A 24373-nucleotide genomic window follows, 5' to 3' on the forward strand; every position below is an offset into this window, starting at 1 on the left:
ATTTAAAACAAAAAATACAAACTTTTGAGCCGTAGGTGGATTTTTAAAGGGAAAAAAAAATGATGTTTTCAGGGGTGCAACACGAGGACTTCCCAGGAGGTCACCCATCCTAGTACTACTCTCGCCCAAGCACGCTTAACTGCGGAGTTCTGATGGGATCCGGTGCATTAGTGCTGGTATGATCGCACCCGGAATGTTTGGTCCGCAATATTCATTTATAGCGAGCGCGTGTGTCCTCCCTTTTCTCCCCCGGATTGACTAGGAACTTCTTATTCGCTGCTTGTTAGTGACCACGGTATTAACCCCTCAAGGAAAACGAAATAAATGAGTTTTTAAAGATTTAAAACAAAAAATACAAACTTTTGAGCCGTAGGTGGATTTTTAAAGGGAAAAAAAAATGATGTTTTCAGGGGTGCAACACGAGGACTTCCCAGGAGGTCACCCATCCTAGTACTACTCTCGCCCAAGCACGCTTAACTGCGGAGTTCTGATGGGATCCGGTGCATTAGTGCTGGTATGATCGCACCCGGAATGTTTGGTCCGCAATATTCATTTATAGCGAGCGCGTGTGTCCTCCCTTTTCTCCCCCGGATTGACTAGGAACTTCTTATTCGCTGCTTGTTAGTGACCACGGTATTAACCCCTCAAGGAAAACGAAATAAATGAGTTTTTAAAGATTTAAAACAAAAAATACAAACTTTTGAGCCGTAGGTGGATTTTTAAAGGGAAAAAAAAAATGATGTTTTCAGGGGTGCAACACGAGGACTTCCCAGGAGGTCACCCATCCTAGTACTACTCTCGCCCAAGCACGCTTAACTGCGGAGTTCTGATGGGATCCGGTGCATTAGTGCTGGTATGATCGCACCCGGAATGTTTGTTCCGCAATATTCATTTATAGCGAGCGCGTGTGTCCTCCCTTTTCTCCCCCGGATTGACTAGGAACTTCTTATTCGCTGCTTGTTAGTGACCACGGTATTAACCCCTCAAGGAAAACGAAATAAATGAGTTTTTAAAGATTTAAAACAAAAAATACAAACTTTTGAGCCGTAGGTGGATTTTTAAAGGGAAAAAAAAAATGATGTTTTCAGGGGTGCAACACGAGGACTTCCCAGGAGGTCACCCATCCTAGTACTACTCTCGCCCAAGCACGCTTAACTGCGGAGTTCTGATGGGATCCGGTGCATTAGTGCTGGTATGATCGCACCCGGAATGTTTGTTCCGCAATATTCATTTATAGCGAGCGCGTGTGTCCTCCCTTTTCTCCCCCGGATTGACTAGGAACTTCTTATTCGCTGCTTGTTAGTGACCACGGTATTAACCCCTCAAGGAAAACGAAATAAATGAGTTTTTAAAGATTTAAAACAAAAAATACAAACTTTTGAGCCGTAGGTGGATTTTTAAAGGGAAAAAAAAAATGATGTTTTCAGGGGTGCAACACGAGGACTTCCCAGGAGGTCACCCATCCTAGTACTACTCTCGCCCAAGCACGCTTAACTGCGGAGTTCTGATGGGATCCGGTGCATTAGTGCTGGTATGATCGCACCCGGAATGTTTGTTCCGCAATATTCATTTATAGCGAGCGCGTGTGTCCTCCCTTTTCTCCCCCGGATTGACTAGGAACTTCTTATTCGCTGCTTGTTAGTGACCACGGTATTAACCCCTCAAGGAAAACGAAATAAATGAGTTTTTAAAGATTTAAAACAAAAAATACAAACTTTTGAGCCGTAGGTGGATTTTTAAAGGGAAAAAAAAAATGATGTTTTCAGGGGTGCAACACGAGGACTTCCCAGGAGGTCACCCATCCTAGTACTACTCTCGCCCAAGCACGCTTAACTGCGGAGTTCTGATGGGATCCGGTGCATTAGTGCTGGTATGATCGCACCCGGAATGTTTGTTCCGCAATATTCATTTATAGCGAGCGCGTGTGTCCTCCCTTTTCTCCCCCGGATTGACTAGGAACTTCTTATTCGCTGCTTGTTAGTGACCACGGTATTAACCCCTCAAGGAAAACGAAATAAATGAGTTTTTAAAGATTTAAAACAAAAAATACAAACTTTTGAGCCGTAGGTGGATTTTTAAAGGGAAAAAATAAATAATGTTTTCAGGGGTGCAACACGAGGACTTCCCAGGAGGTCACCCATCCTAGTACTACTCTCGCCCAAGCACGCTTAACTGCGGAGTTCTGATGGGATCCGGTGCATTAGTGCTGGTATGATCGCACCCGGAATGTTTGGTCCGCAATATTCATTTATAGCGAGCGCGTGTGTCCTCCCTTTTCTCCCCCGGATTGACTAGGAACTTCTTATTCGCTGCTTGTTAGTGACCACGGTATTAACCCCTCAAGGAAAACGAAATAAATGAGTTTTTAAAGATTTAAAACAAAAAATACAAACTTTTGAGCCGTAGGTGGATTTTTAAAGGGAAAAAAAAATGATGTTTTCAGGGGTGCAACACGAGGACTTCCCAGGAGGTCACCCATCCTAGTACTACTCTCGCCCAAGCACGCTTAACTGCGGAGTTCTGATGGGATCCGGTGCATTAGTGCTGGTATGATCGCACCCGGAATGTTTGGTCCGCAATATTCATTTATAGCGAGCGCGTGTGTCCTCCCTTTTCTCCCCCGGATTGACTAGGAACTTCTTATTCGCTGCTTGTTAGTGACCACGGTACTAACCCCTCAAGGAAAACGAAATAAATGAGTTTTTAAAGATTTAAAACAAAAAATACAAACTTTTGAGCCGTAGGTGGATTTTTAAAGGGAAAAAAAAAATGATGTCTTCAGGGGTGCAACACGAGGACTTCCCAGGAGGTCACCCATCCTAGTACTACTCTCGCCCAAGCACGCTTAACTGCGGAGTTCTGATGGGATCCGGTGCATTAGTGCTGGTATGATCGCACCCGGAATGTTTGTTCCGCAATATTCATTTATAGCGAGCGCGTGTGTCCTCCCTTTTCTCCCCCGGATTGACTAGGAACTTCTTATTCGCTGCTTGTTAGTGACCACGGTATTAACCCCTCAAGGAAAACGAAATAAATGAGTTTTTAAAGATTTAAAACAAAAAATACAAACTTTTGAGCCGTAGGTGGATTTTTAAAGGGAAAAAAAAAATGATGTCTTCAGGGGTGCAACACGAGGACTTCCCAGGAGGTCACCCATCCTAGTACTACTCTCGCCCAAGCATGCTTAACTGCGGAGTTCTGATGGGATCCGGTGCATTAGTGCTGGTATGATCGCACCCGGAATGTTTGGTCCGCAATATTCATATATAGCGAGCGCGTGTGTCCTCCCTTTTCTCCCCCGGATTGACTAGGAACTTCTTATTCGATGCTTGTTAGTGACCACGGTATTAACCCCTCAAGGAAAACGAAATAAATGAGTTTTTAAAGATTTAAAACAAAAAATACAAACTTTTGAGCCGTAGGTGGATTTTTAAAGGGAAAAAAAAAATGATGTTTTCAGGGGTGCAACACGAGGACTTCCCAGGAGGTCACCCATCCTAGTACTACTCTCGCCCAAGCACGCTTAACTGCGGAGTTCTGATGGGATCCGGTGCATTAGTGATGGTATGATCGCACCCGGAATGTTTGGTCCGCAATATTCATTTATAGCGAGCGCGTGTGTCCTCCCTTTTCTCCCCCGGATTGACTAGGAACTTCTTATTCGCTGCTTGTTAGTGACCACGGTATTAACCCCTCAAGGAAAACGAAATAAATGAGTTTTTAAAGATTTAAAACAAAAAATACAAACTTTTGAGTCGTAGGTGGATTTTTAAAGGGAAAAAAAAAATGATGTTTTCAGGGGTGCAACACGAGGACTTCCCAGGAGGTCACCCATCCTAGTACTACTCTCGCCCAAGCACGCTTAACTGCGGAGTTCTGATGGGATCCGGTGCATTAGTGCTGGTATGATCGCACCCGGAATGTTTGGTCCGCAATATTCATTTATAGCGAGCGCGTGTGTCCTCCCTTTTCTCCCCCGGATTGACTAGGAACTTCTTATTCGCTGCTTGTTAGTGACCACAGTATTAACCCCTCAAGGAAAACGAAATAAATGATTTTTAAAGATTTAAAACAAAAAATACAAACTTTTGAGCCGTAGGTGGATTTTTAAAGGGAAAAAAAAAATGATGTTTTCAGGGGTGCAACACGAGGACTTCCCAGGAGGTCACCCATCCTAGTACTACTCTCGCCCAAGCACGCTTAACTGCGGAGTTCTGATGGGATCCGGTGCATTAGTGCTGGTATGATCGCACCCGGAATGTTTGGTCCGCAATATTCATTTATAGCGAGCGCGTGTGTCCTCCCTTTTCTCCCCCGGATTGACTAGGAACTTCTTATTCGCTGCTTGTTAGTGACCACGGTATTAACCCCTCAAGGAAAACGAAATAAATGAGTTTTTAAAGATTTAAAACAAAAAATACAAACTTTTGAGCCGTAGGTGGATTTTTAAAGGGAAAAAAAAAAATGATGTCTTCAGGGGTGCAACACGAGGACTTCCCAGGAGGTCACCCATCCTAGTACTACTCTCGCCCAAGCACGCTTAACTGCGGAGTTCTGATGGGATCCGGTGCATTAGTGCTGGTATGATCGCACCCGGAATGTTTGTTCCGCAATATTCATTTATAGCGAGCGCGTGTGTCCTCCCTTTTCTCCCCCGGATTGACTAGGAACTTCTTATTCGCTGCTTGTTAGTGACCACGGTATTAACCCCTCAAGGAAAACGAAATAAATGAGTTTTTAAAGATTTAAAACAAAAAATACAAACTTTTGAGCCGTAGGTGGATTTTTAAAGGGAAAAAAAAAATGATGTTTTCAGGGGTGCAACACGAGGACTTCCCAGGAGGTCACCCATCCTAGTACTACTCTCGCCCAAGCACGCTTAACTGCGGAGTTCTGATGGGATCCGGTGCATTAGTGCTGGTATGATCGCACCCGGAATGTTTGTTCCGCAATATTCATTTATAGCGAGCGCGTGTGTCCTCCCTTTTCTCCCCCGGATTGACTAGGAACTTCTTATTCGCTGCTTGTTAGTGACCACGGTATTAACCCCTCAAGGAAAACGAAATAAATGAGTTTTTAAAGATTTAAAACAAAAAATACAAACTTTTGAGCCGTAGGTGGATTTTTAAAGGGAAAAAAAAAATGATGTTTTCAGGGGTGCAACACGAGGACTTCCCAGGAGGTCACCCATCCTAGTACTACTCTCGCCCAAGCACGCTTAACTGCGGAGTTCTGATGGGATCCGGTGCATTAGTGCTGGTATGATCGCACCCGGAATGTTTGGTCCGCAATATTCATTTATAGCGAGCGCGTGTGTCCTCCCTTTTCTCCCCCGGATTGACTAGGAACTTCTTATTCGCTGCTTGTTAGTGACCACAGTATTAACCCCTCAAGGAAAACGAAATAAATGAGTTTTTAAAGATTTAAAACAAAAAATACAAACTTTTGAGCCGTAGGTGGATTTTTAAAGGGAAAAAAAAAATGATGTTTTCAGGGGTGCAACACGAGGACTTCCCAGGAGGTCACCCATCCTAGTACTACTCTCGCCCAAGCACGCTTAACTGCGGAGTTCTGATGGGATCCGGTGCATTAGTGCTGGTATGATCGCACCCGGAATGTTTGGTCCGCAATATTCATTTATAGCGAGCGCGTGTGTCCTCCCTTTTCTCCCCCGGATTGACTAGGAACTTCTTATTCGCTGCTTGTTAGTGACCACGGTATTAACCCCTCAAGGAAAACGAAATAAATGAGTTTTTAAAGATTTAAAACAAAAAATACAAACTTTTGAGCCGTAGGTGGATTTTTAAAGGGAAAAAAAAAAATGATGTCTTCAGGGGTGCAACACGAGGACTTCCCAGGAGGTCACCCATCCTAGTACTACTCTCGCCCAAGCACGCTTAACTGCGGAGTTCTGATGGGATCCGGTGCATTAGTGCTGGTATGATCGCACCCGGAATGTTTGTTCCGCAATATTCATTTATAGCGAGCGCGTGTGTCCTCCCTTTTCTCCCCCGGATTGACTAGGAACTTCTTATTCGCTGCTTGTTAGTGACCACGGTATTAACCCCTCAAGGAAAACGAAATAAATGAGTTTTTAAAGATTTAAAACAAAAAATACAAACTTTTGAGCCGTAGGTGGATTTTTAAAGGGAAAAAAAAATGATGTTTTCAGGGGTGCAACACGAGGACTTCCCAGGTGGTCACCCATCCTAGTACTACTCTCGCCCAAGCACGCTTAACTGCGGAGTTCTGATGGGATCCGGTGCATTAGTGCTGGTATGATCGCACCCGGAATGTTTGTTCCGCAATATTCATTTATAGCGAGCGCGTGTGTCCTCCCTTTTCTCCCCCGGATTGACTAGGAACTTCTTATTCGCTGCTTGTTAGTGACCACGGTATTAACCCCTCAAGGAAAACGAAATAAATGAGTTTTTAAAGATTTAAAACAAAAAATACAAACTTTTGAGCCGTAGGTGGATTTTTAAAGGGAAAAAAAAATTGATGTCTTCAGGGGTGCAACACGAGGACTTCCCAGGAGGTCACCCATCCTAGTACTACTCTCGCCCAAGCACGCTTAACTGCGGAGTTCTGATGGGATCCGGTGCATTAGTGCTGGTATGATCGCACCCGGAATGTTTGTTCCGCAATATTCATTTATAGCGAGCGCGTGTGTCCTCCCTTTTCTCCCCCGGATTGACTAGGAACTTCTTATTCGCTGCTTGTTAGTGACCACGGTATTAACCCCTCAAGGAAAACGAAATAAATGAGTTTTTAAAGATTTAAAACAAAAAATACAAACTTTTGAGCCGTAGGTGGATTTTTAAAGGGAAAAAAAAAATGATGTTTTCAGGGGTGCAACACGAGGACTTCCCAGGAGGTCACCCATCCTAGTACTACTCTCGCCCAAGCACGCTTAACTGCGGAGTTCTGATGGGATCCGGTGCATTAGTGCTGGTATGATCGCACCCGGAATGTTTGGTCCGCAATATTCATTTATAGCGAGCGCGTGTGTCCTCCCTTTTCTCCCCCGGATTGACTAGGAACTTCTTATTCGCTGCTTGTTAGTGACCACGGTATTAACCCCTCAAGGAAAACGAAATAAATGAGTTTTTAAAGATTTAAAACAAAAAATACAAACTTTTGAGTCGTAGGTGGATTTTTAAAGGGAAAAAAAAAATGATGTTTTCAGGGGTGCAACACGAGGACTTCCCAGGAGGTCACCCATCCTAGTACTACTCTCGCCCAAGCACGCTTAACTGCGGAGTTCTGATGGGATCCGGTGCATTAGTGCTGGTATGATCGCACCCGGAATGTTTGGTCCGCAATATTCATTTATAGCGAGCGCGTGTGTCCTCCCTTTTCTCCCCCGGATTGACTAGGAACTTCTTATTCGCTGCTTGTTAGTGACCACAGTATTAACCCCTCAAGGAAAACGAAATAAATGATTTTTAAAGATTTAAAACAAAAAATACAAACTTTTGAGCCGTAGGTGGATTTTTAAAGGGAAAAAAAAAATGATGTTTTCAGGGGTGCAACACGAGGACTTCCCAGGAGGTCACCCATCCTAGTACTACTCTCGCCCAAGCACGCTTAACTGCGGAGTTCTGATGGGATCCGGTGCATTAGTGCTGGTATGATCGCACCCGGAATGTTTGGTCCGCAATATTCATTTATAGCGAGCGCGTGTGTCCTCCCTTTTCTCCCCCGGATTGACTAGGAACTTCTTATTCGCTGCTTGTTAGTGACCACGGTATTAACCCCTCAAGGAAAACGAAATAAATGAGTTTTTAAAGATTTAAAACAAAAAATACAAACTTTTGAGCCGTAGGTGGATTTTTAAAGGGAAAAAAAAAATGATGTCTTCAGGGGTGCAACACGAGGACTTCCCAGGAGGTCACCCATCCTAGTACTACTCTCGCCCAAGCACGCTTAACTGCGGAGTTCTGATGGGATCCGGTGCATTAGTGCTGGTATGATCGCACCCGGAATGTTTGTTCCGCAATATTCATTTATAGCGAGCGCGTGTGTCCTCCCTTTTCTCCCCCGGATTGACTAGGAACTTCTTATTCGCTGCTTGTTAGTGACCACGGTATTAACCCCTCAAGGAAAACGAAATAAATGAGTTTTTAAAGATTTAAAACAAAAAATACAAACTTTTGAGCCGTAGGTGGATTTTTAAAGGGAAAAAAAAAATGATGTTTTCAGGGGTGCAACACGAGGACTTCCCAGGAGGTCACCCATCCTAGTACTACTCTCGCCCAAGCACGCTTAACTGCGGAGTTCTGATGGGATCCGGTGCATTAGTGCTGGTATGATCGCACCCGGAATGTTTGTTCCGCAATATTCATTTATAGCGAGCGCGTGTGTCCTCCCTTTTCTCCCCCGGATTGACTAGGAACTTCTTATTCGCTGCTTGTTAGTGACCACGGTATTAACCCCTCAAGGAAAACGAAATAAATGAGTTTTTAAAGATTTAAAACAAAAAATACAAACTTTTGAGCCGTAGGTGGATTTTTAAAGGGAAAAAAAAAATGATGTTTTCAGGGGTGCAACACGAGGACTTCCCAGGAGGTCACCCATCCTAGTACTACTCTCGCCCAAGCACGCTTAACTGCGGAGTTCTGATGGGATCCGGTGCATTAGTGCTGGTATGATCGCACCCGGAATGTTTGGTCCGCAATATTCATTTATAGCGAGCGCGTGTGTCCTCCCTTTTCTCCCCCGGATTGACTAGGAACTTCTTATTCGCTGCTTGTTAGTGACCACAGTATTAACCCCTCAAGGAAAACGAAATAAATGAGTTTTTAAAGATTTAAAACAAAAAATACAAACTTTTGAGCCGTAGGTGGATTTTTAAAGGGAAAAAAAAAATGATGTTTTCAGGGGTGCAACACGAGGACTTCCCAGGAGGTCACCCATCCTAGTACTACTCTCGCCCAAGCACGCTTAACTGCGGAGTTCTGATGGGATCCGGTGCATTAGTGCTGGTATGATCGCACCCGGAATGTTTGGTCCGCAATATTCATTTATAGCGAGCGCGTGTGTCCTCCCTTTTCTCCCCCGGATTGACTAGGAACTTCTTATTCGCTGCTTGTTAGTGACCACGGTATTAACCCCTCAAGGAAAACGAAATAAATGAGTTTTTAAAGATTTAAAACAAAAAATACAAACTTTTGAGCCGTAGGTGGATTTTTAAAGGGAAAAAAAAAAATGATGTCTTCAGGGGTGCAACACGAGGACTTCCCAGGAGGTCACCCATCCTAGTACTACTCTCGCCCAAGCACGCTTAACTGCGGAGTTCTGATGGGATCCGGTGCATTAGTGCTGGTATGATCGCACCCGGAATGTTTGTTCCGCAATATTCATTTATAGCGAGCGCGTGTGTCCTCCCTTTTCTCCCCCGGATTGACTAGGAACTTCTTATTCGCTGCTTGTTAGTGACCACGGTATTAACCCCTCAAGGAAAACGAAATAAATGAGTTTTTAAAGATTTAAAACAAAAAATACAAACTTTTGAGCCGTAGGTGGATTTTTAAAGGGAAAAAAAAATGATGTTTTCAGGGGTGCAACACGAGGACTTCCCAGGTGGTCACCCATCCTAGTACTACTCTCGCCCAAGCACGCTTAACTGCGGAGTTCTGATGGGATCCGGTGCATTAGTGCTGGTATGATCGCACCCGGAATGTTTGTTCCGCAATATTCATTTATAGCGAGCGCGTGTGTCCTCCCTTTTCTCCCCCGGATTGACTAGGAACTTCTTATTCGCTGCTTGTTAGTGACCACGGTATTAACCCCTCAAGGAAAACGAAATAAATGAGTTTTTAAAGATTTAAAACAAAAAATACAAACTTTTGAGCCGTAGGTGGATTTTTAAAGGGAAAAAAAAATTGATGTCTTCAGGGGTGCAACACGAGGACTTCCCAGGAGGTCACCCATCCTAGTACTACTCTCGCCCAAGCACGCTTAACTGCGGAGTTCTGATGGGATCCGGTGCATTAGTGCTGGTATGATCGCACCCGGAATGTTTGTTCCGCAATATTCATTTATAGCGAGCGCGTGTGTCCTCCCTTTTCTCCCCCGGATTGACTAGGAACTTCTTATTCGCTGCTTGTTAGTGACCACGGTATTAACCCCTCAAGGAAAACGAAATAAATGAGTTTTTAAAGATTTAAAACAAAAAATACAAACTTTTGAGCCGTAGGTGGATTTTTAAAGGGAAAAAAAAAATGATGTTTTCAGGGGTGCAACACGAGGACTTCCCAGGAGGTCACCCATCCTAGTACTACTCTCGCCCAAGCACGCTTAACTGCGGAGTTCTGATGGGATCCGGTGCATTAGTGCTGGTATGATCGCACCCGGAATGTTTGGTCCGCAATATTCATTTATAGCGAGCGCGTGTGTCCTCCCTTTTCTCCCCCGGATTGACTAGGAACTTCTTATTCGCTGCTTGTTAGTGACCACGGTATTAACCCCTCAAGGAAAACGAAATAAATGAGTTTTTAAAGATTTAAAACAAAAAATACAAACTTTTGAGCCGTAGGTGGATTTTTAAAGGGAAAAAAAAAACGATGTTTTCAGGGGTGCAACACGAGGACTTCCCAGGAGGTCACCCATCCTAGTACTACTCTCGCCCAAGCACGCTTAACTGCGGAGTTCTGATGGGATCCGGTGCATTAGTGCTGGTATGATCGCACCCGGAATGTTTGTTCCGCAATATTCATTTATAGCGAGCGCGTGTGTCCTCCCTTTTCTCCCCCGGATTGACTAGGAACTTCTTATTCGCTGCTTGTTAGTGACCACGGTATTAACCCCTCAAGGAAAACGAAATAAATGAGTTTTTAAAGATTTAAAACAAAAAATACAAACTTTTGAGCCGTAGGTGGATTTTTAAAGGGAAAAAAAAAATGATGTTTTCAGGGGTGCAACACGAGGACTTGCCAGGAGGTCACCCATCCCAGTACTACTCTCGCCCAAGCACGCTTAACTGCGGAGTTCTGATGGGATCCGGTGCATTAGTGCTGGTATGATCGCACCCGGAATGTTTGGTCCGCAATATTCATTTATAGCGAGCGCGTGTGTCCTCCCTTTTCTCCCCCGGATTGACTAGGAACTTCTTATTCGCTGCTTGTTAGTGACCACGGTATTAACCCCTCAAGGAAAACGAAATAAATGAGTTTTTAAAGATTTAAAACAAAAAATACAAACTTTTGAGCCGTAGGTGGATTTTTAAAGGGAAAAAATAAATAATGTTTTCAGGGGTGCAACACGAGGACTTCCCAGGAGGTCACCCATCCTAGTACTACTCTCGCCCAAGCACGCTTAACTGCGGAGTTCTGATGGGATCCGGTGCATTAGTGCTGGTATGATCGCACCCGGAATGTTTGGTCCGCAATATTCATTTATAGCGAGCGCGTGTGTCCTCCCTTTTCTCCCCCGGATTGACTAGGAACTTCTTATTCGCTGCTTGTTAGTGACCACAGTATTAACCCCTCAAGGAAAACGAAATAAATGAGTTTTTAAAGATTTAAAAAAAAAATACAAACTTTTGAGCCGTAGGTGGATTTTTAAAGCGAAAAAAAAAATGATGTTTTCAGGGGTGCAACACGAGGACTTCCCAGGAGGTCACCCATCCTAGTACTACTCTCGCCCAAGCACGCTTAACTGCGGAGTTCTGATGGGATCCGGTGCATTAGTGCTGGTATGATCGCACCCGGAATGTTTGGTCCGCAATATTCATTTATAGCGAGCGCGTGTGTCCTCCCTTTTCTCCCCCGGATTGACTAGGAACTTCTTATTCGCTGCTTGTTAGTGACCACGGTATTAACCCCTCAAGGAAAACGAAATAAATGAGTTTTTAAAGATTTAAAACAAAAAATACAAACTTTTGAGCCGTAGGTGGATTTTTAAAGGGAAAAAAAAAACGATGTTTTCAGGGGTGCAACACGAGGACTTCCCAGGAGGTCACCCATCCTAGTACTACTCTCGCCCAAGCACGCTTAACTGCGGAGTTCTGATGGGATCCGGTGCATTAGTGCTGGTATGATCGCACCCGGAATGTTTGTTCCGCAATATTCATTTATAGCGAGCGCGTGTGTCCTCCCTTTTCTCCCCCGGATTGACTAGGAACTTCTTATTCGCTGCTTGTTAGTGACCACGGTATTAACCCCTCAAGGAAAACGAAATAAATGAGTTTTTAAAGATTTAAAACAAAAAATACAAACTTTTGAGCCGTAGGTGGATTTTTAAAGGGAAAAAAAAAATGATGTTTTCAGGGGTGCAACACGAGGACTTCCCAGGAGGTCACCCATCCTAGTACTACTCTCGCCCAAGCACGCTTAACTGCGGAGTTCTGATGGGATCCGGTGCATTAGTGCTGGTATGATCGCACCCGGAATGTTTGGTCCGCAATATTCATTTATAGCGAGCGCGTGTGTCCTCCCTTTTCTCCCCCGGATTGACTAGGAACTTCTTATTCGCTGCTTGTTAGTGACCACAGTATTAACCCCTCAAGGAAAACGAAATAAATGAGTTTTTAAAGATTTAAAACAAAAAATACAAACTTTTGAGCCGTAGGTGGATTTTTAAAGGGAAAAAAAAAATAATGTTTTCAGGGGTGCAACACGAGGACTTCCCAGGAGGTCACCCATCCTAGTACTACTCTCGCCCAAGCACGCTTAACTGCGGAGTTCTGATGGGATCCGGTGCATTAGTGCTGGTATGATCGCACCCGGAATGTTTGGTCCGCAATATTCATTTATAGCGAGCGCGTGTGTCCTCCCTTTTCTCCCCCGGATTGACTAGGAACTTCTTATTCGCTGCTTGTTAGTGACCACGGTATTAACCCCTCAAGGAAAACGAAATAAATGAGTTTTTAAAGATTTAAAACAAAAAATACAAACTTTTGAGCCGTAGGTGGATTTTTAAAGGGAAAAAAAAAATGATGTCTTCAGGGGTGCAACACGAGGACTTCCCAGGAGGTCACCCATCCTAGTACTACTCTCGCCCAAGCACGCTTAACTGCGGAGTTCTGATGGGATCCGGTGCATTAGTGCTGGTATGATCGCACCCGGAATGTTTGTTCCGCAATATTCATTTATAGCGAGCGCGTGTGTCCTCCCTTTTCTCCCCCGGATTGACTAGGAACTTCTTATTCGCTGCTTGTTAGTGACCACGGTATTAACCCCTCAAGGAAAACGAAATAAATGAGTTTTTAAAGATTTAAAACAAAAAATACAAACTTTTGAGCCGTAGGTGGATTTTTAAAGGGAAAAAAAAAATGATGTTTTCAGGGGTGCAACACGAGGACTTCCCAGGAGGTCACCCATCCTAGTACTACTCTCGCCCAAGCACGCTTAACTGCGGAGTTCTGATGGGATCCGGTGCATTAGTGCTGGTATGATCGCACCCGGAATGTTTGGTCCGCAATATTCATTTATAGCGAGCGCGTGTGTCCTCCCTTTTCTCCCCCGGATTGACTAGGAACTTCTTATTCGCTGCTTGTTAGTGACCACGGTATTAACCCCTCAAGGAAAACGAAATAAATGAGTTTTTAAAGATTTAAAACAAAAAATACAAACTTTTGAGCCGTAGGTGGATTTTTAAAGGGAAAAAATAAATAATGTTTTCAGGGGTGCAACACGAGGACTTCCCAGGAGGTCACCCATCCTAGTACTACTCTCGCCCAAGCACGCTTAACTGCGGAGTTCTGATGGGATCCGGTGCATTAGTGCTGGTATGATCGCACCCGGAATGTTTGGTCCGCAATATTCATTTATAGCGAGCGCGTGTGTCCTCCCTTTTCTCCCCCGGATTGACTAGGAACTTCTTATTCGCTGCTTGTTAGTGACCACGGTATTAACCCCTCAAGGAAAACGAAATAAATGAGTTTTTAAAGATTTAAAACAAAAAATACAAACTTTTGAGCCGTAGGTGGATTTTTAAAGGGAAAAAAAAAATGATGTTTTCAGGGGTGCAACACGAGGACTTCCCAGGAGGTCACCCATCCTAGTACTACTCTCGCCCAAGCACGCTTAACTGCGGAGTTCTGATGGGATCCGGTGCATTAGTGCTGGTATGATCGCACCCGGAATGTTTGGTCCGCAATATTCATTTATAGCGAGCGCGTGTGTCCTCCCTTTTCTCCCCCGGATTGACTAGGAACTTCTTATTCGCTGCTTGTTAGTGACCACGGTATTAACCCCTCAAGGAAAACGAAATAAATGAGTTTTTAAAGATTTAAAACAAAAAATACAAACTATTGAGCCGTAGGTGGATTTTTAAAGGGAAAAAATAAATAATGTTTTCAGGGGTGCAACACGAGGACTTCCCAGGAGGTCACCCATCCTAGTACTACTCTCGCCCAAGCACGCTTAACTGCGGAGTTCTGATGGGATCCGGTGCATTAGTGCTGGTATGATCGCACCCGGAATGTTTGGTCCGCAATATTCATTTATAGCGAGCGCGTGTGTCCTCCCTTTTCTCCCCCGGATTGACTAGGAACTTCTTATTCGCTGCTTGTTAGTGACCACAGTATTAACCCCTCAAGGAAAACGAAATAAATGAGTTTTTAAAGATTTAAAAAAAAAAATACAAACTTTTGAGCCGTAGGTGGATTTTTAAAGGGAAAAAAAAAATGATGTTTTCAGGGGTGCAACACGAGGACTTCCCAGGAGGTCACCCATCCTAGTACTACTCTCGCCCAAGCACGCTTAACTGCGGAGTTCTGATGGGATCCGGTGCATTAGTGCTGGTATGATCGCACCCGGAATGTTTGGTCCGCAATATTCATTTATAGCGAGCGCGTGTGTCCTCCCTTTTCTCCCCCGGATTGACTAGGAACTTCTTATTCGCTGCTTGTTAGTGACCACGGTATTAACCCCTCAAGGAAAACGAAATAAATGAGTTTTTAAAGATTTAAAACAAAAAATACAAACTTTTGAGCCGTAGGTGGATTTTTAAAGGGAAAAAAAAAACGATGTTTTCAGGGGTGCAACACGAGGACTTCCCAGGAGGTCACCCATCCTAGTACTACTCTCGCCCAAGCACGCTTAACTGCGGAGTTCTGATGGGATCCGGTGCATTAGTGCTGGTATGATCGCACCCGGAATGTTTGGTCCGCAATATTCATTTATAGCGAGCGCGTGTGTCCTCCCTTTTCTCCCCCGGATTGACTAGGAACTTCTTATTCGCTGCTTGTTAGTGACCACGGTATTAACCCCTCAAGGAAAACGAAATAAATGAGTTTTTAAAGATTTAAAACAAAAAATACAAACTTTTGAGCCGTAGGTGGATTTTTAAAGGGAAAAAAAAAATGATGTTTTCAGGGGTGCAACACGAGGACTTCCCAGGAGGTCACCCATCCTAGTACTACTCTCGCCCAAGCACGCTTAACTGCGGAGTTCTGATGGGATCCGGTGCATTAGTGCTGGTATGATCGCACCCGGAATGTTTGTTCCGCAATATTCATTTATAGCGAGCGCGTGTGTCCTCCCTTTTCTCCCCCGGATTGACTAGGAACTTCTTATTCGCTGCTTGTTAGTGACCACGGTATTAACCCCTCAAGGAAAACGAAATAAATGAGTTTTTAAAGATTTAAAACAAAAAATACAAACTTTTGAGCCGTAGGTGGATTTTTAAAGGGAAAAAAAAAATGATGTTTTCAGGGGTGCAACACGAGGACTTCCCAGGAGGTCACCCATCCTAGTACTACTCTCACCCAAGCACGCTTAACTGCGGAGTTCTGATGGGATCCGGTGCATTAGTGCTGGTATGATCGCACCCGGAATGTTTGGTCCGCAATATTCATTTATAGCGAGCGCGTGTGTCCTCCCTTTTCTCCCCCGGATTGACTAGGAACTTCTTATTCGCTGCTTGTTAGTGACCACAGTATTAACCCCTCAAGGAAAACGAAATAAATGAGTTTTTAAAGATTTAAAACAAAAAATACAAACTTTTGAGCCGTAGGTGGATTTTTAAAGGGAAAAAAAAAATGATGTTTTCAGGGGTGCAACACGAGGACTTCCCAGGAGGTCACCCATCCTAGTACTACTCTCGCCCAAGCACGCTTAACTGCGGAGTTCTGATGGGATCCGGTGCATTAGTGCTGGTATGATCGCACCCGGAATGTTTGGTCCGCAATATTCATTTATAGCGAGCGCGTGTGTCCTCCCTTTTCTCCCCCGGATTGACTAGGAACTTCTTATTCGCTGCTTGTTAGTGACCACGGTATTAACCCCTCAAGGAAAACGAAATAAATGAGTTTTTAAAGATTTAAAACAAAAAATACAAACTTTTGAGCCGTAGGTGGATTTTTAAAGGGAAAAAAAAAAATGATGTCTTCAGGGGTGCAACACGAGGACTTCCCAGGAAGTCACCCATCCTAGTACTACTCTCGCCCAAGCACGCTTAACTGCGGAGTTCTGATGGGATCCGGTGCATTAGTGCTGGTATGATCGCACCCGGAATGTTTGTTCCGCAATATTCATTTATAGCGAGCGCGTGTGTCCTCCCTTTTCTCCCCCGGATTGACTAGGAACTTCTTATTCGCTGCTTGTTAGTGACCACGGTATTAACCCCTCAAGGAAAACGAAATAAATGAGTTTTTAAAGATTTAAAACAAAAAATACAAACTTTTGAGCCGTAGGTGGATTTTTAAAGGGAAAAAAAAATGATGTTTTCAGGGGTGCAACACGAGGACTTCCCAGGAGGTCACCCATCCTAGTACTACTCTCGCCCAAGCACGCTTAACTGCGGAGTTCTGATGGGATCCGGTGCATTAGTGCTGGTATGATCGCACCCGGAATGTTTGTTCCGCAATATTCATTTATAGCGAGCGCGTGTGTCCTCCCTTTTCTCCCCCGGATTGACTAGGAACTTCTTATTCGCTGCTTGTTAGTGACCACGGTATTAACCCCTCAAGGAAAACGAAATAAATGAGTTTTTAAAGATTTAAAACAAAAAATACAAACTTTTGAGCCGTAGGTGGATTTTTAAAGGGAAAAAAAAAAATGATGTCTTCAGGGGTGCAACACGAGGACTTCCCAGGAGGTCACCCATCCTAGTACTACTCTCGCCCAAGCACGCTTAACTGCGGAGTTCTGATGGGATCCGGTGCATTAGTGCTGGTATGATCGCACCCGGAATGTTTGTTCCGCAATATTCATTTATAGCGAGCGCGTGTGTCCTCCCTTTTCTCCCCCGGATTGACTAGGAACTTCTTATTCGCTGCTTGTTAGTGACCACGGTATTAACCCCTCAAGGAAAACGAAATAAATGAGTTTTTAAAGATTTAAAACAAAAAATACAAACTTTTGAGCCGTAGGTGGATTTTTAAAGGGAAAAAAAAAATGATGTTTTCAGGGGTGCAACACGAGGACTTCCCAGGAGGTCACCCATCCTAGTACTACTCTCGCCCAAGCACGCTTAACTGCGGAGTTCTGATGGGATCCGGTGCATTAGTGCTGGTATGATCGCACCCGGAATGTTTGGTCCGCAATATTCATTTATAGCGAGCGCGTGTGTCCTCCCTTTTCTCCCCCGGATTGACTAGGAACTTCTTATTCGCTGCTTGTTAGTGACCACGGTATTAACCCCTCAAGGAAAACGAAATAAATGAGTTTTTAAAGATTTAAAACAAAAAATACAAACTTTTGAGCCGTAGGTGGATTTTTAAAGGGAAAAAAAAAACGATGTTTTCAGGGGTGCAACACGAGGACTTCCCAGGAGGTCACCCATCCTAGTACTACTCTCGCCCAAGCACGCTTAACTGCGGAGTTCTGATGGGATCCGGTGCATTAGTGCTGGTATGATCGCACCCGGAATGTTTGGTCCGCAATATTCATTTATAGCGAGCGCGTGTGTCCTCCCTTTTCTCCCCCGGATTGACTAGGAACTTCTTATTCGCTGCTTGTTAGTGACCACGGTATTAACCCCTCAAGGAAAACGAAATAAATGAGTTTTTAAAGATTTAAAACAAAAAATACAAACTTTTGAGCCGTAGGTGGATTTTTAAAGGGAAAAAAAAAATGATGTTTTCAGGGGTGCAACACGAGGACTTCCCAGGAGGTCACCCATCCTAGTACTACTCTCGCCCAAGCACGCTTAACTGCGGAGTTCTGATGGGATCCGGTGCATTAGTGCTGGTATGATCGCACCCGGAATGTTTGTTCCGCAATATTCATTTATAGCGAGCGCGTGTGTCCTCCCTTTTCTCCCCCGGATTGACTAGGAACTTCTTATTCGCTGCTTGTTAGTGACCACGGTATTAACCCCTCAAGGAAAACGAAATAAATGAGTTTTTAAAGATTTAAAACAAAAAATACAAACTTTTGAGCCGTAGGTGGATTTTTAAAGGGAAAAAAAAAATGATGTTTTCAGGGGTGCAACACGAGGACTTCCCAGGAGGTCACCCATCCTAGTACTACTCTCGCCCAAGCACGCTTAACTGCGGAGTTCTGATGGGATCCGGTGCATTAGTGCTGGTATGATCGCACCCGGAATGTTTGGTCCGCAATATTCATTTATAGCGAGCGCGTGTGTCCTCCCTTTTCTCCCCCGGATTGACTAGGAACTTCTTATTCGCTGCTTGTTAGTGACCACGGTATTAACCCCTCAAGGAAAACGAAATAAATGAGTTTTTAAAGATTTAAAACAAAAAATACAAACTTTTGAGCCGTAGGTGGATTTTTAAAGGGAAAAAATAAATAATGTTTTCAGGGGTGCAACACGAGGACTTCCCAGGAGGTCACCCATCCTAGTACTACTCTCGCCCAAGCACGCTTAACTGCGGAGTTCTGATGGGATCCGGTGCATTAGTGCTGGTATGATCGCACCCGGAATGTTTGGTCCGCAATATTCATTTATAGCGAGCGCGTGTGTCCTCCCTTTTCTCCCCCGGATTGACTAGGAACTTCTTATTCGCTGCTTGTTAGTGACCACAGTATTAACCCCTCAAGGAAAACGAAATAAATGAGTTTTTAAAGATTTAAAAAAAAAAATACAAACTTTTGAGCCGTAGGTGGATTTTTAAAGGGAAAAAAAAAATGATGTTTTCAGGGGTGCAACACGAGGACTTCCCAGGAGGTCACCCATCCTAGTACTACTCTCGCCCAAGCACGCTTAACTGCGGAGTTCTGATGGGATCCGGTGCATTAGTGCTGGTATGATCGCACCCGGAATGTTTGGTCCGCAATATTCATTTATAGCGAGCGCGTGTGTCCTCCCTTTTCTCCCCCGGATTGACTAGGAACTTCTTATTCGCTGCTTGTTAGTGACCACGGTATTAACCCCTCAAGGAAAACGAAATAAATGAGTTTTTAAAGATTTAAAACAAAAAATACAAACTTTTGAGCCGTAGGTGGATTTTTAAAGGGAAAAAAAAAAATGATGTCTTCAGGGGTGCAACACGAGGACTTCCCAGGAGGTCACCCATCCTAGTACTACTCTCGCCCAAGCACGCTTAACTGCGGAGTTCTGATGGGATCCGGTGCATTAGTGCTGGTATGATCGCACCCGGAATGTTTGTTCCGCAATATTCATTTATAGCGAGCGCGTGTGTCCTCCCTTTTCTCCCCCGGATTGACTAGGAACTTCTTATTCGCTGCTTGTTAGTGACCACGGTATTAACCCCTCAAGGAAAACGAAATAAATGAGTTTTTAAAGATTTAAAACAAAAAATACAAACTTTTGAGCCGTAGGTGGATTTTTAAAGGGAAAAAAAAAATGATGTCTTCAGGGGTGCAACACGAGGACTTCCCAGGAGGTCACCCATCCTAGTACTACTCTCGCCCAAGCACGCTTAACTGCGGAGTTCTGATGGGATCCGGTGCATTAGTGCTGGTATGATCGCACCCGGAATGTTTGGTCCGCAATATTCATTTATAGCGAGCGCGTGTGTCCTCCCTTTTCTCCCCCGGATTGACTAGGAACTTCTTATTCGCTGCTTGTTAGTGACCACGGTATTAACCCCTCAAGGAAAACGAAATAAATGAGTTTTTAAAGATTTAAAACAAAAAATACAAACTTTTGAGCCGTAGGTGGATTTTTAAAGGGAAAAAAAAAATGATGTTTTCAGGGGTGCAACACGAGGACTTCCCAGGAGGTCACCCATCCTAGTACTACTCTCGCCCAAGCACGCTTAACTGCGTAGTTCTGATGGGATCCGGTGCATTAGTGCTGGTATGATCGCACCCGGAATGTTTGGTCCGCAATATTCATTTATAGCGAGCGCGTGTGTCCTCCCTTTTCTCCCCCGGATTGACTAGGAACTTCTTATTCGCTGCTTGTTAGTGACCACGGTATTAACCCCTCAAGGAAAACGAAATAAATGAGTTTTTAAAGATTTAAAACAAAAAATACAAACTTTTGAGCCGTAGGTGGATTTTTAAAGGGAAAAAAAAAATGATGTTTTCAGGGGTGCAACACGAGGACTTCCCAGGAGGTCACCCATCCTAGTACTACTCTCGCCCAAGCACGCTTAACTGCGGAGTTCTGATGGGATCCGGTGCATTAGTGCTGGTATGATCGCACCCGGAATGTTTGGTCCGCAATATTCATTTATAGCGAGCGCGTGTGTCCTCCCTTTTCTCCCCCGGATTGACTAGGAACTTCTTATTCGCTGCTTGTTAGTGACCACGGTATTAACCCCTCAAGGAAAACGAAATAAATGAGTTTTTAAAGATTTAAAACAAAAAATACAAACTTTTGAGCCGTAGGTGGATTTTTAAAGGGAAAAAAAAAATGATGTTTTCAGGGGTGCAACACGAGGACTTCCCAGGAGGTCACCCATCCTAGTACTACTCTCGCCCAAGCACGCTTAACTGCGGAGTTCTGATGGGATCCGGTGCATTAGTGCTGGTATGATCGCACCCGGAATGTTTGGTCCGCAATATTCATTTATAGCGAGCGCGTGTGTCCTCCCTTTTCTCCCCCGGATTGACTAGGAACTTCTTATTCGCTGCTTGTTAGTGACCACGGTATTAACCCCTCAAGGAAAACGAAATAAATGAGTTTTTAAAGATTTAAAACAGAAAATACAAACTTTTGAGCCGTAGGTGGATTTTTAAAGGGAAAAAAAAAATGATGTCTTCAGGGGTGCAACACGAGGACTTCCTAGGAGGTCACCCATCCTAGTACTACTCTCGCCCAAGCACGCTTAACTGCGGAGTTCTGATGGGATCCGGTGCATTAGTGCTGGTATGATCGCACCCGGAATGTTTGTTCCGCAATATTCATTTATAGCGAGCGCGTGTGTCCTCCCTTTTCTCCCCCGGATTGACTAGGAACTTCTTATTCGCTGCTTGTTAGTGACCACGGTATTAACCCCTCAAGGAAAACGAAATAAATGAGTTTTTAAAGATTTAAAACAAAAAATACAAACTTTTGAGCCGTAGGTGGATTTTTAAAGGGAAAAAATAAATAATGTTTTCAGGGGTGCAACACGAGGACTTCCCAGGAGGTCACCCATCCTAGTACTACTCTCGCCCAAGCACGCTTAACTGCGGAGTTCTGATGGGATCCGGTGCATTAGTGCTGGTATGATCGCACCCGGAATGTTTGGTCCGCAATATTCATTTATAGCGAGCGCGTGTGTCCTCCCTTTTCTCCCCCGGATTGACTAGGAACTTCTTATTCGCTGCTTGTTAGTGACCACAGTATTAACCCCTCAAGGAAAACGAAATAAATGAGTTTTTAAAGATTTAAAAAAAAAAATACAAACTTTTGAGCCGTAGGTGGATTTTTAAAGGGAAAAAAAAATGATGTTTTCAGGGGTGCAACACGAGGACTTCCCAGGAGGTCACCCATCCTAGTACTACTCTCGCCCAAGCACGCTTAACTGCGGAGTTCTGATGGGATCCGGTGCATTAGTGCTGGTATGATCGCACCCGGAATGTTTGGTCCGCAATATTCATTTATAGCGAGCGCGTGTGTCCTCCCTTTTCTCCCCCGGATTGACTAGGAACTTCTTATTCGCTGCTTGTTAGTGACCACGGTATTAACCCCTCAAGGAAAACGAAATAAATGAGTTTTTAAAGATTTAAAACAAAAAATACAAACTTTTGAGCCGTAGGTGGATTTTTAAAGGGAAAAAAAAAAATGATGTCTTCAGGGGTGCAACACGAGGACTTCCCAGGAGGTCACCCATCCTAGTACTACTCTCGCCCAAGCACGCTTAACTGCGGAGTTCTGATGGGATCCGGTGCATTAGTGCTGGTATGATCGCACCCGGAATGTTTGTTCCGCAATATTCATTTATAGCGAGCGCGTGTGTCCTCCCTTTTCTCCCCCGGATTGACTAGGAACTTCTTATTCGCTGCTTGTTAGTGACCACGGTATTAACCCCTCAAGGAAAACGAAATAAATGAGTTTTTAAAGATTTAAAACAAAAAATACAAACTTTTGAGCCGTAGGTGGATTTTTAAAGGGAAAAAAAAATGATGTCTTCAGGGGTGCAACACGAGGACTTCCCAGGAGGTCACCCATCCTAGTACTACTCTCGCCCAAGCACGCTTAACTGCGGAGTTCTGATGGGATCCGGTGCATTAGTGCTGGTATGATCGCACCCGGAATGTTTGGTCCGCAATATTCATTTATAGCGAGCGCGTGTGTCCTCCCTTTTCTCCCCCGGATTGACTAGGAACTTCTTATTCGCTGCTTGTTAGTGACCACGGTATTAACCCCTCAAGGAAAACGAAATAAATGAGTTTTTAAAGATTTAAAACAAAAAATACAAACTTTTGAGCCGTAGGTGGATTTTTAAAGGGAAAAAAAAAATGATGTTTTCAGGGGTGCAACACGAGGACTTCCCAGGAGGTCACCCATCCTAGTACTACTCTCACCCAAGCACGCTTAACTGCGGAGTTCTGATGGGATCCGGTGCATTAGTGCTGGTATGATCGCACCCGGAATGTTTGGTCCGCAATATTCATTTATAGCGAGCGCGTGTGTCCTCCCTTTTCTCCCCCGGATTGACTAGGAACTTCTTATTCGCTGCTTGTTAGTGACCACGGTATTAACCCCTCAAGGAAAACGAAATAAATGAGTTTTTAAAGATTTAAAACAAAAAATACAAACTTTTGAGCCGTAGGTGGATTTTTAAAGGGAAAAAAAAAATGATGTTTTCAGGGGTGCAACACGAGGACTTCCCAGGAGGTCACCCATCCTAGTACTACTCTCGCCCAAGCACGCTTAACTGCGGAGTTCTGATGGGATCCGGTGCATTAGTGCTGGTATGATCGCACCCGGAATGTTTGGTCCGCAATATTCATTTATAGCGAGCGCGTGTGTCCTCCCTTTTCTCCCCCGGATTGACTAGGAACTTCTTATTCGCTGCTTGTTAGTGACCACGGTATTAACCCCTCAAGGAAAACGAAATAAATGAGTTTTTAAAGATTTAAAACAAAAAATAAAAACTTTTGAGCCGTAGGTGGATTTTTAAAGGGAAAAAAAAAATGATGTTTTCAGGGGTGCAACACGAGGACTTCCCAGGAGGTCACCCATCCTAGTACTACTCTCGCCCAAGCACGCTTAACTGCGGAGTTCTGATGGGATCCGGTGCATTAGTGCTGGTATGATCGCACCCGGAATGTTTGGTCCGCAATATTCATTTATAGCGAGCGCGTGTGTCCTCCCTTTTCTCCCCCGGATTGACTAGGAACTTCTTATTCGCTGCTTGTTAGTGACCACGGTATTAACCCCTCAAGGAAAACGAAATAAATGAGTTTTTAAAGATTTAAAACAGAAAATACAAACTTTTGAGCCGTAGGTGGATTTTTAAAGGGAAAAAAAAAATGATGTTTTCAGGGGTGCAACACGAGGACTTCCCAGGAGGTCACCCATCCTAGTACTACTCTCGCCCAAGCACGCTTAACTGCGGAGTTCTGATGGGATCCGGTGCATTAGTGCTGGTATGATCGCACCCGGAATGTTTGTACCGCAATATTCATTTATAGCGAGCGCGTGTGTCCTCCCTTTTCTCCCCCGGATTGACTAGGAACTTCTTATTCGCTGCTTGTTAGTGACCACGGTATTAACCCCTCAAGGAAAACGAAATAAATGAGTTTTTAAAGATTTAAAACAAAAAATACAAACTTTTGAGCCGTAGGTGGATTTTTAAAGGGAAAAAAAAAATGATGTTTTCAGGGATGCAACACGAGGACTTCCCAGGAGGTCACCCATCCTAGTACTACTCTCGCCCAAGCACGCTTAACTGCGGAGTTCTGATGGGATCCGGTGCATTAGTGCTGGTATGATCGCACCCAGAATGTTTGTTCCGCAATATTCATTTATAGCGAGCGCGTGTGTCCTCCCTTTTCTCCCCCGGATTGACTAGGAACTTCTTATTCGCTGCTTGTTAGTGACCACGGTATTAACCCCT

General features: G+C 44.1%; 72 non-coding genes across 72 annotated transcripts; all 72 read right to left on the reverse strand.

The window, feature by feature from the left end:
- Positions 1–71: 71 nt before the first annotated feature.
- On the reverse strand, positions 72–190 carry LOC133810389 (5S ribosomal RNA). Its single transcript, XR_009882076.1, has one exon. It is a non-coding gene; the product is annotated as a 5S ribosomal RNA (ribosomal RNA).
- A 219-nt stretch (positions 191–409) lies between these two features.
- On the reverse strand, positions 410–528 carry LOC133810390 (5S ribosomal RNA). Its single transcript, XR_009882077.1, has one exon. It is a non-coding gene; the product is annotated as a 5S ribosomal RNA (ribosomal RNA).
- Positions 529–748: 220 nt separating this feature from the next.
- On the reverse strand, positions 749–867 carry LOC133810391 (5S ribosomal RNA). Its single transcript, XR_009882078.1, has one exon. It is a non-coding gene; the product is annotated as a 5S ribosomal RNA (ribosomal RNA).
- Positions 868–1087: 220 nt separating this feature from the next.
- On the reverse strand, positions 1088–1206 carry LOC133810392 (5S ribosomal RNA). Its single transcript, XR_009882079.1, has one exon. It is a non-coding gene; the product is annotated as a 5S ribosomal RNA (ribosomal RNA).
- A 220-nt stretch (positions 1207–1426) lies between these two features.
- On the reverse strand, positions 1427–1545 carry LOC133810394 (5S ribosomal RNA). Its single transcript, XR_009882081.1, has one exon. It is a non-coding gene; the product is annotated as a 5S ribosomal RNA (ribosomal RNA).
- A 220-nt stretch (positions 1546–1765) lies between these two features.
- Positions 1766–1884, reverse strand: LOC133810395 (5S ribosomal RNA). The gene has a single exon (XR_009882082.1). It is a non-coding gene; the product is annotated as a 5S ribosomal RNA (ribosomal RNA).
- Positions 1885–2104: 220 nt separating this feature from the next.
- Positions 2105–2223, reverse strand: LOC133810397 (5S ribosomal RNA). Its single transcript, XR_009882083.1, has one exon. It is a non-coding gene; the product is annotated as a 5S ribosomal RNA (ribosomal RNA).
- Positions 2224–2442: 219 nt separating this feature from the next.
- Positions 2443–2561, reverse strand: LOC133810398 (5S ribosomal RNA). Its single transcript, XR_009882084.1, has one exon. It is a non-coding gene; the product is annotated as a 5S ribosomal RNA (ribosomal RNA).
- Positions 2562–2781: 220 nt separating this feature from the next.
- On the reverse strand, positions 2782–2900 carry LOC133810399 (5S ribosomal RNA). The gene has a single exon (XR_009882085.1). It is a non-coding gene; the product is annotated as a 5S ribosomal RNA (ribosomal RNA).
- A 220-nt stretch (positions 2901–3120) lies between these two features.
- LOC133810544 (5S ribosomal RNA) lies at positions 3121–3239 on the reverse strand. Its single transcript, XR_009882223.1, has one exon. It is a non-coding gene; the product is annotated as a 5S ribosomal RNA (ribosomal RNA).
- A 220-nt stretch (positions 3240–3459) lies between these two features.
- LOC133810551 (5S ribosomal RNA) lies at positions 3460–3578 on the reverse strand. Its single transcript, XR_009882230.1, has one exon. It is a non-coding gene; the product is annotated as a 5S ribosomal RNA (ribosomal RNA).
- A 220-nt stretch (positions 3579–3798) lies between these two features.
- LOC133810400 (5S ribosomal RNA) lies at positions 3799–3917 on the reverse strand. The gene has a single exon (XR_009882086.1). It is a non-coding gene; the product is annotated as a 5S ribosomal RNA (ribosomal RNA).
- Positions 3918–4136: 219 nt separating this feature from the next.
- Positions 4137–4255, reverse strand: LOC133810401 (5S ribosomal RNA). The gene has a single exon (XR_009882087.1). It is a non-coding gene; the product is annotated as a 5S ribosomal RNA (ribosomal RNA).
- Positions 4256–4476: 221 nt separating this feature from the next.
- LOC133810402 (5S ribosomal RNA) lies at positions 4477–4595 on the reverse strand. Its single transcript, XR_009882088.1, has one exon. It is a non-coding gene; the product is annotated as a 5S ribosomal RNA (ribosomal RNA).
- A 220-nt stretch (positions 4596–4815) lies between these two features.
- Positions 4816–4934, reverse strand: LOC133810403 (5S ribosomal RNA). Its single transcript, XR_009882089.1, has one exon. It is a non-coding gene; the product is annotated as a 5S ribosomal RNA (ribosomal RNA).
- A 220-nt stretch (positions 4935–5154) lies between these two features.
- Positions 5155–5273, reverse strand: LOC133810404 (5S ribosomal RNA). Its single transcript, XR_009882090.1, has one exon. It is a non-coding gene; the product is annotated as a 5S ribosomal RNA (ribosomal RNA).
- A 220-nt stretch (positions 5274–5493) lies between these two features.
- Positions 5494–5612, reverse strand: LOC133810406 (5S ribosomal RNA). Its single transcript, XR_009882092.1, has one exon. It is a non-coding gene; the product is annotated as a 5S ribosomal RNA (ribosomal RNA).
- Positions 5613–5833: 221 nt separating this feature from the next.
- Positions 5834–5952, reverse strand: LOC133810407 (5S ribosomal RNA). The gene has a single exon (XR_009882093.1). It is a non-coding gene; the product is annotated as a 5S ribosomal RNA (ribosomal RNA).
- Positions 5953–6171: 219 nt separating this feature from the next.
- LOC133810524 (5S ribosomal RNA) lies at positions 6172–6290 on the reverse strand. Its single transcript, XR_009882204.1, has one exon. It is a non-coding gene; the product is annotated as a 5S ribosomal RNA (ribosomal RNA).
- A 220-nt stretch (positions 6291–6510) lies between these two features.
- Positions 6511–6629, reverse strand: LOC133810408 (5S ribosomal RNA). The gene has a single exon (XR_009882094.1). It is a non-coding gene; the product is annotated as a 5S ribosomal RNA (ribosomal RNA).
- A 220-nt stretch (positions 6630–6849) lies between these two features.
- Positions 6850–6968, reverse strand: LOC133810409 (5S ribosomal RNA). The gene has a single exon (XR_009882095.1). It is a non-coding gene; the product is annotated as a 5S ribosomal RNA (ribosomal RNA).
- Positions 6969–7188: 220 nt separating this feature from the next.
- Positions 7189–7307, reverse strand: LOC133810410 (5S ribosomal RNA). The gene has a single exon (XR_009882096.1). It is a non-coding gene; the product is annotated as a 5S ribosomal RNA (ribosomal RNA).
- A 219-nt stretch (positions 7308–7526) lies between these two features.
- On the reverse strand, positions 7527–7645 carry LOC133810411 (5S ribosomal RNA). Its single transcript, XR_009882097.1, has one exon. It is a non-coding gene; the product is annotated as a 5S ribosomal RNA (ribosomal RNA).
- A 220-nt stretch (positions 7646–7865) lies between these two features.
- On the reverse strand, positions 7866–7984 carry LOC133810413 (5S ribosomal RNA). The gene has a single exon (XR_009882098.1). It is a non-coding gene; the product is annotated as a 5S ribosomal RNA (ribosomal RNA).
- Positions 7985–8204: 220 nt separating this feature from the next.
- On the reverse strand, positions 8205–8323 carry LOC133810414 (5S ribosomal RNA). Its single transcript, XR_009882099.1, has one exon. It is a non-coding gene; the product is annotated as a 5S ribosomal RNA (ribosomal RNA).
- Positions 8324–8543: 220 nt separating this feature from the next.
- LOC133810415 (5S ribosomal RNA) lies at positions 8544–8662 on the reverse strand. Its single transcript, XR_009882100.1, has one exon. It is a non-coding gene; the product is annotated as a 5S ribosomal RNA (ribosomal RNA).
- Positions 8663–8882: 220 nt separating this feature from the next.
- LOC133810416 (5S ribosomal RNA) lies at positions 8883–9001 on the reverse strand. Its single transcript, XR_009882101.1, has one exon. It is a non-coding gene; the product is annotated as a 5S ribosomal RNA (ribosomal RNA).
- A 221-nt stretch (positions 9002–9222) lies between these two features.
- LOC133810418 (5S ribosomal RNA) lies at positions 9223–9341 on the reverse strand. The gene has a single exon (XR_009882104.1). It is a non-coding gene; the product is annotated as a 5S ribosomal RNA (ribosomal RNA).
- Positions 9342–9560: 219 nt separating this feature from the next.
- On the reverse strand, positions 9561–9679 carry LOC133810525 (5S ribosomal RNA). Its single transcript, XR_009882205.1, has one exon. It is a non-coding gene; the product is annotated as a 5S ribosomal RNA (ribosomal RNA).
- Positions 9680–9899: 220 nt separating this feature from the next.
- Positions 9900–10018, reverse strand: LOC133810419 (5S ribosomal RNA). The gene has a single exon (XR_009882105.1). It is a non-coding gene; the product is annotated as a 5S ribosomal RNA (ribosomal RNA).
- A 220-nt stretch (positions 10019–10238) lies between these two features.
- LOC133810420 (5S ribosomal RNA) lies at positions 10239–10357 on the reverse strand. The gene has a single exon (XR_009882106.1). It is a non-coding gene; the product is annotated as a 5S ribosomal RNA (ribosomal RNA).
- Positions 10358–10577: 220 nt separating this feature from the next.
- On the reverse strand, positions 10578–10696 carry LOC133810421 (5S ribosomal RNA). Its single transcript, XR_009882107.1, has one exon. It is a non-coding gene; the product is annotated as a 5S ribosomal RNA (ribosomal RNA).
- A 220-nt stretch (positions 10697–10916) lies between these two features.
- LOC133810557 (5S ribosomal RNA) lies at positions 10917–11035 on the reverse strand. The gene has a single exon (XR_009882236.1). It is a non-coding gene; the product is annotated as a 5S ribosomal RNA (ribosomal RNA).
- A 220-nt stretch (positions 11036–11255) lies between these two features.
- LOC133810422 (5S ribosomal RNA) lies at positions 11256–11374 on the reverse strand. The gene has a single exon (XR_009882108.1). It is a non-coding gene; the product is annotated as a 5S ribosomal RNA (ribosomal RNA).
- Positions 11375–11593: 219 nt separating this feature from the next.
- LOC133810424 (5S ribosomal RNA) lies at positions 11594–11712 on the reverse strand. Its single transcript, XR_009882109.1, has one exon. It is a non-coding gene; the product is annotated as a 5S ribosomal RNA (ribosomal RNA).
- Positions 11713–11932: 220 nt separating this feature from the next.
- LOC133810425 (5S ribosomal RNA) lies at positions 11933–12051 on the reverse strand. Its single transcript, XR_009882110.1, has one exon. It is a non-coding gene; the product is annotated as a 5S ribosomal RNA (ribosomal RNA).
- Positions 12052–12271: 220 nt separating this feature from the next.
- LOC133810426 (5S ribosomal RNA) lies at positions 12272–12390 on the reverse strand. The gene has a single exon (XR_009882111.1). It is a non-coding gene; the product is annotated as a 5S ribosomal RNA (ribosomal RNA).
- A 220-nt stretch (positions 12391–12610) lies between these two features.
- On the reverse strand, positions 12611–12729 carry LOC133810427 (5S ribosomal RNA). The gene has a single exon (XR_009882112.1). It is a non-coding gene; the product is annotated as a 5S ribosomal RNA (ribosomal RNA).
- Positions 12730–12949: 220 nt separating this feature from the next.
- Positions 12950–13068, reverse strand: LOC133810428 (5S ribosomal RNA). Its single transcript, XR_009882113.1, has one exon. It is a non-coding gene; the product is annotated as a 5S ribosomal RNA (ribosomal RNA).
- A 220-nt stretch (positions 13069–13288) lies between these two features.
- LOC133810430 (5S ribosomal RNA) lies at positions 13289–13407 on the reverse strand. Its single transcript, XR_009882115.1, has one exon. It is a non-coding gene; the product is annotated as a 5S ribosomal RNA (ribosomal RNA).
- A 220-nt stretch (positions 13408–13627) lies between these two features.
- On the reverse strand, positions 13628–13746 carry LOC133810431 (5S ribosomal RNA). Its single transcript, XR_009882116.1, has one exon. It is a non-coding gene; the product is annotated as a 5S ribosomal RNA (ribosomal RNA).
- A 220-nt stretch (positions 13747–13966) lies between these two features.
- On the reverse strand, positions 13967–14085 carry LOC133810432 (5S ribosomal RNA). Its single transcript, XR_009882117.1, has one exon. It is a non-coding gene; the product is annotated as a 5S ribosomal RNA (ribosomal RNA).
- A 220-nt stretch (positions 14086–14305) lies between these two features.
- LOC133810433 (5S ribosomal RNA) lies at positions 14306–14424 on the reverse strand. Its single transcript, XR_009882118.1, has one exon. It is a non-coding gene; the product is annotated as a 5S ribosomal RNA (ribosomal RNA).
- A 220-nt stretch (positions 14425–14644) lies between these two features.
- LOC133810434 (5S ribosomal RNA) lies at positions 14645–14763 on the reverse strand. The gene has a single exon (XR_009882119.1). It is a non-coding gene; the product is annotated as a 5S ribosomal RNA (ribosomal RNA).
- Positions 14764–14983: 220 nt separating this feature from the next.
- On the reverse strand, positions 14984–15102 carry LOC133810435 (5S ribosomal RNA). The gene has a single exon (XR_009882120.1). It is a non-coding gene; the product is annotated as a 5S ribosomal RNA (ribosomal RNA).
- Positions 15103–15322: 220 nt separating this feature from the next.
- Positions 15323–15441, reverse strand: LOC133810436 (5S ribosomal RNA). The gene has a single exon (XR_009882121.1). It is a non-coding gene; the product is annotated as a 5S ribosomal RNA (ribosomal RNA).
- Positions 15442–15661: 220 nt separating this feature from the next.
- On the reverse strand, positions 15662–15780 carry LOC133810542 (5S ribosomal RNA). Its single transcript, XR_009882221.1, has one exon. It is a non-coding gene; the product is annotated as a 5S ribosomal RNA (ribosomal RNA).
- Positions 15781–16000: 220 nt separating this feature from the next.
- Positions 16001–16119, reverse strand: LOC133810437 (5S ribosomal RNA). The gene has a single exon (XR_009882122.1). It is a non-coding gene; the product is annotated as a 5S ribosomal RNA (ribosomal RNA).
- Positions 16120–16340: 221 nt separating this feature from the next.
- LOC133810538 (5S ribosomal RNA) lies at positions 16341–16459 on the reverse strand. The gene has a single exon (XR_009882218.1). It is a non-coding gene; the product is annotated as a 5S ribosomal RNA (ribosomal RNA).
- Positions 16460–16678: 219 nt separating this feature from the next.
- On the reverse strand, positions 16679–16797 carry LOC133810438 (5S ribosomal RNA). The gene has a single exon (XR_009882123.1). It is a non-coding gene; the product is annotated as a 5S ribosomal RNA (ribosomal RNA).
- Positions 16798–17018: 221 nt separating this feature from the next.
- Positions 17019–17137, reverse strand: LOC133810440 (5S ribosomal RNA). The gene has a single exon (XR_009882124.1). It is a non-coding gene; the product is annotated as a 5S ribosomal RNA (ribosomal RNA).
- Positions 17138–17357: 220 nt separating this feature from the next.
- On the reverse strand, positions 17358–17476 carry LOC133810442 (5S ribosomal RNA). Its single transcript, XR_009882126.1, has one exon. It is a non-coding gene; the product is annotated as a 5S ribosomal RNA (ribosomal RNA).
- A 220-nt stretch (positions 17477–17696) lies between these two features.
- LOC133810443 (5S ribosomal RNA) lies at positions 17697–17815 on the reverse strand. Its single transcript, XR_009882127.1, has one exon. It is a non-coding gene; the product is annotated as a 5S ribosomal RNA (ribosomal RNA).
- Positions 17816–18035: 220 nt separating this feature from the next.
- LOC133810444 (5S ribosomal RNA) lies at positions 18036–18154 on the reverse strand. The gene has a single exon (XR_009882128.1). It is a non-coding gene; the product is annotated as a 5S ribosomal RNA (ribosomal RNA).
- A 220-nt stretch (positions 18155–18374) lies between these two features.
- LOC133810445 (5S ribosomal RNA) lies at positions 18375–18493 on the reverse strand. Its single transcript, XR_009882129.1, has one exon. It is a non-coding gene; the product is annotated as a 5S ribosomal RNA (ribosomal RNA).
- Positions 18494–18713: 220 nt separating this feature from the next.
- On the reverse strand, positions 18714–18832 carry LOC133810446 (5S ribosomal RNA). The gene has a single exon (XR_009882130.1). It is a non-coding gene; the product is annotated as a 5S ribosomal RNA (ribosomal RNA).
- A 220-nt stretch (positions 18833–19052) lies between these two features.
- On the reverse strand, positions 19053–19171 carry LOC133810447 (5S ribosomal RNA). Its single transcript, XR_009882131.1, has one exon. It is a non-coding gene; the product is annotated as a 5S ribosomal RNA (ribosomal RNA).
- A 221-nt stretch (positions 19172–19392) lies between these two features.
- On the reverse strand, positions 19393–19511 carry LOC133810448 (5S ribosomal RNA). Its single transcript, XR_009882132.1, has one exon. It is a non-coding gene; the product is annotated as a 5S ribosomal RNA (ribosomal RNA).
- A 220-nt stretch (positions 19512–19731) lies between these two features.
- LOC133810449 (5S ribosomal RNA) lies at positions 19732–19850 on the reverse strand. The gene has a single exon (XR_009882133.1). It is a non-coding gene; the product is annotated as a 5S ribosomal RNA (ribosomal RNA).
- A 220-nt stretch (positions 19851–20070) lies between these two features.
- On the reverse strand, positions 20071–20189 carry LOC133810554 (5S ribosomal RNA). Its single transcript, XR_009882233.1, has one exon. It is a non-coding gene; the product is annotated as a 5S ribosomal RNA (ribosomal RNA).
- Positions 20190–20409: 220 nt separating this feature from the next.
- On the reverse strand, positions 20410–20528 carry LOC133810450 (5S ribosomal RNA). The gene has a single exon (XR_009882134.1). It is a non-coding gene; the product is annotated as a 5S ribosomal RNA (ribosomal RNA).
- A 220-nt stretch (positions 20529–20748) lies between these two features.
- LOC133810451 (5S ribosomal RNA) lies at positions 20749–20867 on the reverse strand. Its single transcript, XR_009882135.1, has one exon. It is a non-coding gene; the product is annotated as a 5S ribosomal RNA (ribosomal RNA).
- Positions 20868–21087: 220 nt separating this feature from the next.
- On the reverse strand, positions 21088–21206 carry LOC133810535 (5S ribosomal RNA). Its single transcript, XR_009882215.1, has one exon. It is a non-coding gene; the product is annotated as a 5S ribosomal RNA (ribosomal RNA).
- A 220-nt stretch (positions 21207–21426) lies between these two features.
- Positions 21427–21545, reverse strand: LOC133810453 (5S ribosomal RNA). The gene has a single exon (XR_009882137.1). It is a non-coding gene; the product is annotated as a 5S ribosomal RNA (ribosomal RNA).
- A 219-nt stretch (positions 21546–21764) lies between these two features.
- On the reverse strand, positions 21765–21883 carry LOC133810454 (5S ribosomal RNA). The gene has a single exon (XR_009882138.1). It is a non-coding gene; the product is annotated as a 5S ribosomal RNA (ribosomal RNA).
- Positions 21884–22104: 221 nt separating this feature from the next.
- Positions 22105–22223, reverse strand: LOC133810455 (5S ribosomal RNA). The gene has a single exon (XR_009882139.1). It is a non-coding gene; the product is annotated as a 5S ribosomal RNA (ribosomal RNA).
- A 219-nt stretch (positions 22224–22442) lies between these two features.
- Positions 22443–22561, reverse strand: LOC133810456 (5S ribosomal RNA). Its single transcript, XR_009882140.1, has one exon. It is a non-coding gene; the product is annotated as a 5S ribosomal RNA (ribosomal RNA).
- Positions 22562–22781: 220 nt separating this feature from the next.
- LOC133810543 (5S ribosomal RNA) lies at positions 22782–22900 on the reverse strand. The gene has a single exon (XR_009882222.1). It is a non-coding gene; the product is annotated as a 5S ribosomal RNA (ribosomal RNA).
- Positions 22901–23120: 220 nt separating this feature from the next.
- LOC133810457 (5S ribosomal RNA) lies at positions 23121–23239 on the reverse strand. The gene has a single exon (XR_009882141.1). It is a non-coding gene; the product is annotated as a 5S ribosomal RNA (ribosomal RNA).
- A 220-nt stretch (positions 23240–23459) lies between these two features.
- On the reverse strand, positions 23460–23578 carry LOC133810458 (5S ribosomal RNA). The gene has a single exon (XR_009882142.1). It is a non-coding gene; the product is annotated as a 5S ribosomal RNA (ribosomal RNA).
- A 220-nt stretch (positions 23579–23798) lies between these two features.
- On the reverse strand, positions 23799–23917 carry LOC133810459 (5S ribosomal RNA). The gene has a single exon (XR_009882143.1). It is a non-coding gene; the product is annotated as a 5S ribosomal RNA (ribosomal RNA).
- A 220-nt stretch (positions 23918–24137) lies between these two features.
- LOC133810530 (5S ribosomal RNA) lies at positions 24138–24256 on the reverse strand. The gene has a single exon (XR_009882210.1). It is a non-coding gene; the product is annotated as a 5S ribosomal RNA (ribosomal RNA).
- Positions 24257–24373: the final 117 nt, after the last annotated feature.

Source organism: Humulus lupulus, unplaced genomic scaffold, assembly GCF_963169125.1.
Source record: "Humulus lupulus unplaced genomic scaffold, drHumLupu1.1 SCAFFOLD_106, whole genome shotgun sequence".
Lineage (NCBI taxonomy): Eukaryota > Viridiplantae > Streptophyta > Magnoliopsida > Rosales > Cannabaceae > Humulus > Humulus lupulus.